Source organism: Triticum dicoccoides, chromosome 5A (genome assembly GCF_002162155.2).
Source record: "Triticum dicoccoides isolate Atlit2015 ecotype Zavitan chromosome 5A, WEW_v2.0, whole genome shotgun sequence".
In the NCBI taxonomy this organism is placed as follows: Eukaryota; Viridiplantae; Streptophyta; class Magnoliopsida; order Poales; family Poaceae; genus Triticum; species Triticum dicoccoides.
The window spans coordinates 226,622,869-226,631,598 of NC_041388.1; positions in this window are offsets into that span (position 1 = coordinate 226,622,869).

Here is an 8,730-nt window from a genome sequence, read left to right on the forward strand (position 1 = left end):
ATAATTACGATCACGATGAACAAGATGCATAGGATAAAACTTCTAATGAAATTCCAATTTCAATCGGTTGTAGTTCCATGATCCCATATAATCACATAGCCTAAACCATGTCAATGCCTTTCCCTTCAAAGATAAAGGGAATACCTTCTTCTTGATAACATCCTCGGGCATACCTACAAGCTTAAATAATCCACAAACTTCATCCACATAGATTAGGTGCAAGTCGGGATGTAATGTTCCATCTCCTGTAAAAGGATTAGCTAGCAGTTTCTCTATCATACCCGAAGGAATTTCAAAGTAAACATTTTCAGTAGGTTCAGTAGGTTGAGGAGCAACTCTTTGCTCTACTGGCCGGGGTGAAGATACCCCGAACAAGCCCCTCAGAGGATTATGTTCCATAGTAACAAGTGACAGTAAATTTTAGCACACTATATAAATTTTTCCTTACCAAATTCCACCTACCAAAGGTGCTTCACTCCACGGCAATGACGCCAGAAAAGAGTCTTGATGACCCACAAGTATAGGGGATCTATCGTTCTTTCGATAAGTAAGAGTGTCGAACCCAACAAGGAGCAGAAGGAAATGATAAGCAGTTTTTAGTAAGGTATTCTCTGCAAGCACTGGAATTATCGGTAACAGATAGTTTTGTGATAAGATAATTTGTAACGGGTAACAAGTAATGAAAGTAAATAAGGTGCAACAAGATGGCCCAATCCTTTTTGTAGCAAAGGACAAGCCTGAACAAACTCTTATATATAGGAAAGCGCTCCGAGGACACATGGGAATTATCATCAAGCTAGTTTTCATCATGTTCATATGATTCGCGTTCGGTACTTTGATAATTTGATATGTGGGTGGACCGGTGCTTGGGTACTTCCCTTCCTTGGACAAGCATCCCACTTATGATTAACCCCTCTTGAAAGCATCCACAACTACAAAAGAAGTATTAAGGTAAACCTAAGCATAGCATGAAACATAAGGATCCAAATCAGCCCCTTACGAAGCAACTCATAAACTAGGGTTTAAGCTTCTGTCACTCTAGCAACCCATCATCTACTTATTACTTCCTAATGCCTTCCTCTAGGCCCAAACAATGGTGAAATGTCATGTAGTCGACGTTCACATGACACCACTAGAGGAAAGACAACACACATCTGATCAATATATCGAACGAATACCAAATTCACATGACAACTTATAGCAAGACTTCTCCCATGTCCTCAGGAACAAACGTAACTACTCACAAATCATATTCATGTTCTTAATCAGAGGGATATTAATATGCATAAAGGATCTGAACATATGATCTTCCACCGAATAAACTAACTAGCATCAACTACAAGGAGTAATCAACACTACTAGCAACCCACAGGTACCAATCTGAGGTTTTAGGACAAAGATTGGATACAAGAGATGAAGTAGGGTTTGGGATGAGATGGTGCTGGTGAAGATGTTGATGGAGATTGACCCCCTCCCGATGAGAGGATCGATGGTGATGACGTTGGTGATGATTTCCCCCTCCTGGAGGGAAGTTTCCCTAGCAGAACAGCTCCGCCGGAGCCCTAGATTGGTTCCGCAAAGGTTCCGCCTCGTGGCGGCAGAGTTTTGTCCCGTGAGCTAGCTTATGATTTTTTTTCCTGGACGAAAGACCTCATATAGTAGAAGATGGGTATCAGAAGGCTGCCAGGGGCCCACGAGGCAGGGGCGCGCCCCCACCCTCGTGGATGGTGGGTGGCCCCCCTCTGGTACTTCTTTCGCCCAATATTTTTTATATATTCTGAAACGTGCTCCCGTGAAGTTTCAGGACTTTTGGAGTTGTGCAGAATAGGTCTCTAATATTTGCTCCTGTTCCAGCCCAGAATTCCAGCTGCCGGCATTCTCCCTCTTCATGTAAACCTTGTAAAATAAGAGAGAATATGCATAAGTATTGTGACATAATGTGTAATAACAACCCATAATGCAATAAATATCAATATAAAAGCATGATGCAAAATGGACGTATCAACTCCCTCAAGCTTAGACCTCGCTTGTCCTCAAGTGGAAGCCAAAATCGAAAAATATGTCCACATGTTTAGAGATAGAGGTGTACATAAAATAAAATACGGACATGAGGGCATCATAATAATTCTTAGAATAGCAACATATACATATATTGTCATGTGATCTCTTATGCTAAAGTAACAATTCATTCACAGTTTCAAGTATGAATCAGAAACTTCATTGAAAACTTACAAACTATAATCTCAGTCATTGAAGCAATTGCAATTTATCATAGCATAGGAAAGAGTCAATATAAGAGATTTTCAGCGAGTCCACATACTCAACCATCATTTAGTCTTTCACAATTGCTAACACTCACGCAATATTTATGGTTATGAAGTTTTAGTCGGACACAGAGAAAGATAGGGGTTTATAGTTTTGCCTCCCAACCTTTTACCTCAAGGGTATTGTCAACAATAATAATTCATGAAAACTCACATCCAATTAGCTATATATATCATCATCTTTCCAACACATTGTGCTTGCCAAAAGATAAAATGTAAAAAGGAAAGGTGAAGATCACCATGACTCTTGTATGAAGTATAAGACAAGAATAAAAGATAGGCCCTTCGCAGAGGGAAGCAGAGGTTGTCATGTGCTTTTATGGTTGGATGCACAAAATCTTAATGCGAAAGAATGTCACTTTATAGTGCCACTTATGATATGGAACTTTATTATGCAGTTTGTTGCTTTTATTTCTTCCACATCACAAGATCGTATAAAGCTTATTTTCTCCACACTAATAAATCATACATATTTAGAGAGAAATTTTTATTGCTTGCAACAATGACAACTTACTTGAAGGATCTCACTCAATCCATAGGTAGATATGGTGGACTCTTATGGCAAAAACTAGGTTTAAGGATATTTGGGAGCATAAGTAGTATCTCTACTTGGTGCAAAGAATTTGGCTAGCATGAGAGGGGAAGGCAAGCTCAACATGTTGGATGATCCATGACAATATAATTTATTTTGGATGTAAGAAAACATAACCCATTACGTTGTCTTCCTTGTCCAACATCAACTCTTTAGCATGTCGTATTTTAATGAGTGCTCACAATCATTAAAGATGACCAAGATAGTATATTTATATGTGAAAACCTCTCTTTCTTTATTACTTCTTATTGATTGCAACGATGACCTAAACTATGTTTCTCAACTCTCAACAACTTTTATTCATCATGCTTTTTATATGTGAAGTCATTACTCTCCATAAGATCCATTGATCTCTTTATTTATTTTTATTCTTTCTCTTTTATTTTATTCCCTCAAGATCATAGCAAGATAATAAAGCCTTGACTCAACACTAATCTTTATTATATATAGCTCACGGACTCGATTACATAGAAGGATCATAAAGCAAAACTCAAAACTAGATCATACTAAAACTTTATTCTACTAGATCAAAATATTACCAAAAGGATCGAACTAAGAAAAACGGTAAAGATAAAAGTGTGATGGTGATACGATACCGGGGCACTCCCCCAAGCTTGGCAGTTGCCAAGGGGAGTGCCCATACCCATGTGTTTATGTCTCCTTCCTCGGAGGTAGTGATGATGGAGTTGTTGATGATGTAGGCTTGTCGTCCATCTTCCAAGGCATAGGGTCACCATCATAGAAGGATGATCGAGTCTCCGGGATCCTCGAATCTGCAGCCAAACTCATCCTCTTGAATCTATATTCATACTCATAGTTTTGGTTTTGCAAGTCATAGATCTGGGCTTGGAGATGCTCGATTTTCTCATGAAGCTTGAAGATGGTCTCCCCGATGTTCCTGGCATCTAGCTTGGTGGTGTTTTTGAGCTCCGTGATCATTATGTGATTGGTGTCGAGTCCATGTTCCACCATCTCCTGGCACTTTAAAACTTGTTGCTCCATTGCTTCGAGTCTTGTCTCCACGCTTCCAGTCCTCCTTGGTCCCTCAACATCGCGGATGTGCAGCAACCCCTCACGCATCTCAATGGTTTGAGGGTGTTGCAACACCTTCGCGAGGTAGGGGTTGATGACCTTCTCGAAGAACGTGTCCTTGGGGGACTTGAAGACGCCATGGCGATCTAGATCTGTCAGAAAAACAGCTCGAAACAAAGACAGAAGATATTTGCGTGATACGGTGGTCAAAACCTTCGGGAGATTATATAATGATTTTTTATCGACCAAAAGAAGTATCGTGCAAGAAAACGGAGTCCAGAGAGGACACGAGGTGCCCACGAGGCAGGGGGCGCGCCTAGGGGGTAGGGCGCACCCCCCACACTCATGGACGCCTCGTGTCCTTCCTAGACTGCTTCTTATTTTCCTATTTTATTAAATATTCCAAGACGTAGAAAAATTGCTATTAGAACTGTTTTGGAGTCGATTTACTTACCGTACCTCATACCTATTCCTTTCCGGAGTCTAAAGAGTTATGGAAAGTGTCCTTTATGTATTCCTCCGGGGTTACGATTTCAATAACATTAGTTTCAACATTTATAGGATTACCTGAGATATAATGTTTGATTCTTTGACCGTTCACCACCCTTGGATTTGTGCCTTCGATGTTGTTCATTTTTATGGCACCGGAATGATAGACCTCCTCGATGACGTAAGGACCTTCCCATTTAGAGAGGAGTTTTCCTGCAAAAAACTTAAACGAGAGTTGTATAATAATACATAATCACCTACATTAAACTCACATTTTTGTATCCTTTTATCATGCCATCTTTTAACTTTTTCTTTAAATAGTTTGGCATTCTCATAGGCCTGGGTTCTCCATTCATCAAGTCAGCTAATGTTAAAAAGCCTCTTCTCATCGGCAAGTTTGAAATCATAATTGAGCTCTTTCATGGCCCAATATGCCTTATGTTCTAGTTCGAGAGGTAAGTGACATGCTTTTCCATAAACCATGTTATACGGAGACATACCCATATGATTTTTATATGCAGTTCTATAAGCCCATAATGCATCATCAAGTTTCTTGGACCAATTCTTTCTAAATCTATTAACAGTCTTTTGCAAAATTAATTTAAGCTCTCTATTGCTTAGTTCTACTTGACCACTAGACTGTGGGTGATATGGAGATGCAATTCTATGATTAACATCATACTTAGCAAGCATTTTATGAAAGGCACCATGAATAAAATGTGAACCACCATCAGTCATTAAATATCTAGGGACTCCAAACCTCGGAAAAATAACTTCTTTAAGCATCTTAATAGAGGTGTTGTGATCAGCACTACTAGTTGGAATAGCTTCTACCCACTTAGTAATGTAATCAACAACAACTAAAATATGTGTATACCCATTAGAGGAAGGAAACAGTCCCATATAATCAAAGCCCCAAACATCAAATGGTTCAATAACAAGTGAATAATTCATAGGCATTTCTTGACGTCTAGTAATATTGCCAATTCTTTGACATTCATCACAAGACAAGACAAACTTACGGGCATGTTTGAAGAGATTAGGCCAAAAAACCGGATTGCAATACCTTATGTGCACTTCTTTCTCTAGCATGGTGTCCTCCATAAGCCTCAGAGTGACACTTGCGTAGGATCTGTTCCTGTTCATGCTCAGGTACACAACATCTAATAACACCATCTACTCCTTCTTTATAAAGGTCTGGGTCATCCCAAAAGTAATGTCTTAAGTCATAGAAGAACCTTTTCTTTTGCTGGTATGTGAAACTAGGTGGTATAAATTTAGGAACAATATAATTAGCATAATCAGCATACCATGGAGCAGTACAAGAAGCATTTATGACAGCTAATTGTTCATTAGGAAAGCTATCATCAATAGGTAGTGGGTCATCAAGAACATTCTCTAACCTAGACAAGTTGTCTGCAACGGGGTTCTCAGCTCCCTTTCTATCAATAATATGCAAATCAAATTCTTGAAGCAAGAGAACCCATCTAATAAGTCTAGGTTTAGCATCTTTCTTTTCCATAAGATATTTAATAGCAGCATGATCAGTGTGAACAGTTACTTTAGAATCAACAATATAAGGTCTGAACTTATCACAAGCAAATACAACCGCTAAATTTTTTTTTCAGTAGTAACATAATTTCTCTGGGCATTGTCCAGAGTCTTACTAGCATATTGGATAACATTTAATTTCTTATCAACTCTTTGTCCTAGAACAGCACCTACAGCATAATCACTAGCATCACACATAATTTCAAATGGTAAATTCCAATCAGGTGGCTGAACAATAGGTGCAGAAATCAAGGCTTTCTTAAGTATTTCAAATGCTTCTACACAATCATCATCAAAGACAGATGGAACTTCTTTTTGTAAGAGGTTAGTCAGAGGCCTAGAAATTTTAGAGAAGTCCTTAATGAACCTCCTATAAAGACCGACATGACCAAGGAAACTTCTTATACCTTTAATGTCCTTAGGACATGACATCTTTTCAATAGCATCAACCTTAGCTTTATCAACTTCAATACCTCTTTCGGAAATTTTATGCCCCAAGACAATACCTTCATTAACCATAAAGTGGCACTTTTCCCAATTCAAGACAAGATTAGTTTCTTTGCATCTCTGCAAAAATCAATCAAGGTTGCTTAAGCAATCATCAAAATAAGTTCCATAAATAGAGAAATCATCCATGAAAACCTCAACAATCTTTTCACAAAAGACAGAGAATATAGCAGTCATACATCTTTGAAAAGTAGCAGGTGCATTACATAAACCAAAAGGCATACGTCTATAAGCAAAGGTACCGAAAGGGCAAGTAAAAGTTGTCTTTTCTTGATCCTCTTTTGACACAGGTATTTGAGAGAAACCAGAATAACCATCAAGAAAGCAAAAATGTGTATGTTTGGATAGTCTTTCTAGCATTTGATGAATAAAAGTTAAAGGGTAGTGATCCTTTTTAGTAGCTTTATTTAATTTGCGGAAATCAATTACCATTCTATAACCTGTAACAATTCTTTGTGGGATCAGTTCATCTTTATCATTAGGTACAACAGTAATACCTCCCTTCTTAGGGACACAATGGACATGAGTTACCCACTGACTACCAGCAATGGGATAAATTATACCTGCCTCCAGAACCTTTAGTATTTCTTTTCTTACCACTTCTTTCATCTTAGGATTTAACCGTCGCTGGTGATCAACAACCGGTCTCGCGTCTTTCTCCAATTTTATTTTGTGCTGGCATAGAGTGGGACTAATGCCCTTAAGATCATCAAGAGTATATCCAATAGCAGCACGGTGCTTCTTCAGAGTTTTCAACAATTTCTTTTCTTCATGCTCTGAAAGGTTAGCACTAATAATAACAGGATATATCTCTTTCTCATCAAGATAAGCATATTTAAGAGTATTAGGTAAAGGTTTAAGCTCAAACACGGGGTCACCCTTGGGTGGAGGAGGATCCCCTAGAATTTCAATAGGCAAGTTGTGTTTCAAAATTGGTCCCTGTTTAAAGAATACTTAATCTATTTCCCTTCTTTCATTCATAAACATATCATTTTCATGGTCGAGCAAATATTGTTCTAAAGGATCATTAGTAGGCACGGCAATAGAAGCAAGACCAATAATTTCATCTTTACTAGGCAATTCTTTATCATGGGGTTGTCTACAAATTTTAGCAAAATTAAACTCATGAGACATATCCCCCAAATTAATAGTAACAACATCCTTTTTGCAATCGATCCTAGCATTAATAGTGTTCAAGAAGGGTCTACCAAATATAATGGGACAAAAGTTATCTTGTGGGAACCAAGAACAAGAAAATTGGCAGGATATTTAACTTTCCCACACAAGACTTCAACATCTCTAACAATCCCAACTGGTGAAATAGTGTCTCTATTGGAAAGCTTAATTGTACCATCAATTTCCTCTATCTCAGCAGGTGCAATATCATGCATAATTTCTTTATATAAGGAATGAGGTATTGCACTTGCACTAGCACCCATATTACATAAGCCATGATAGCAATGATCTCCTATTTTTAACAGAAATAACAGGCATGCCTACAATAGGTCTATGTTTATTTTTAGTATCGGGTCTAGAAATTCTAGCAGCTTCATCACAGAAGTAAATAACATGCTTATCAATATTATCGACCAAGAGATCTTTAACCATAGAAACACTAGGTTCAACTTTAATTTGCATAGAGGGAGTAGGTGTTCTAGTATTACTCTTACGAACCACAGTTGAAGCTTTAGCATGATCCTTTATTCTAACTGGGAAAGGTGGTTTCTCAATATAAGCAATATGAATAACAAAATCATTATAAGTGATAGTCTTTTCTTCAAATTTAATAGGTGCAAATACTTTTACTTCAACGGGAGGATTATATTTAAACCACTTCTCCTTAGGGAGATCAACATGAGTAGCAAAGGATTCACAGAAAGAAGCTATTATCTCAGAGTCAAGTCCATATTTAGTGCTAAATTCACGGAAAGCATCGAATTCCATAAAAGATTTAACACAATCAAACTTAGGTGTTATACCCGACTCCTTACCTTCGTCAAGATCCCAATCTTCAGAGTTGCGTTTAATTCTTTCCAATAAATCCCATTTGAATTCATTAGTCTTCATCAAAAAAGAGCCAGTACAAGAAGTATTGAGCATGGAGCGATTATCGAGAGAAAGCCGAGCATAAAAAATTTGAATAATAATTTCTCTTGAAAGTTCATGATTGGGGCATGAATATAACATTGAATTAAGCCTCCCCTAATCTTGAGCGATGCTTTCTCCATCACGAGG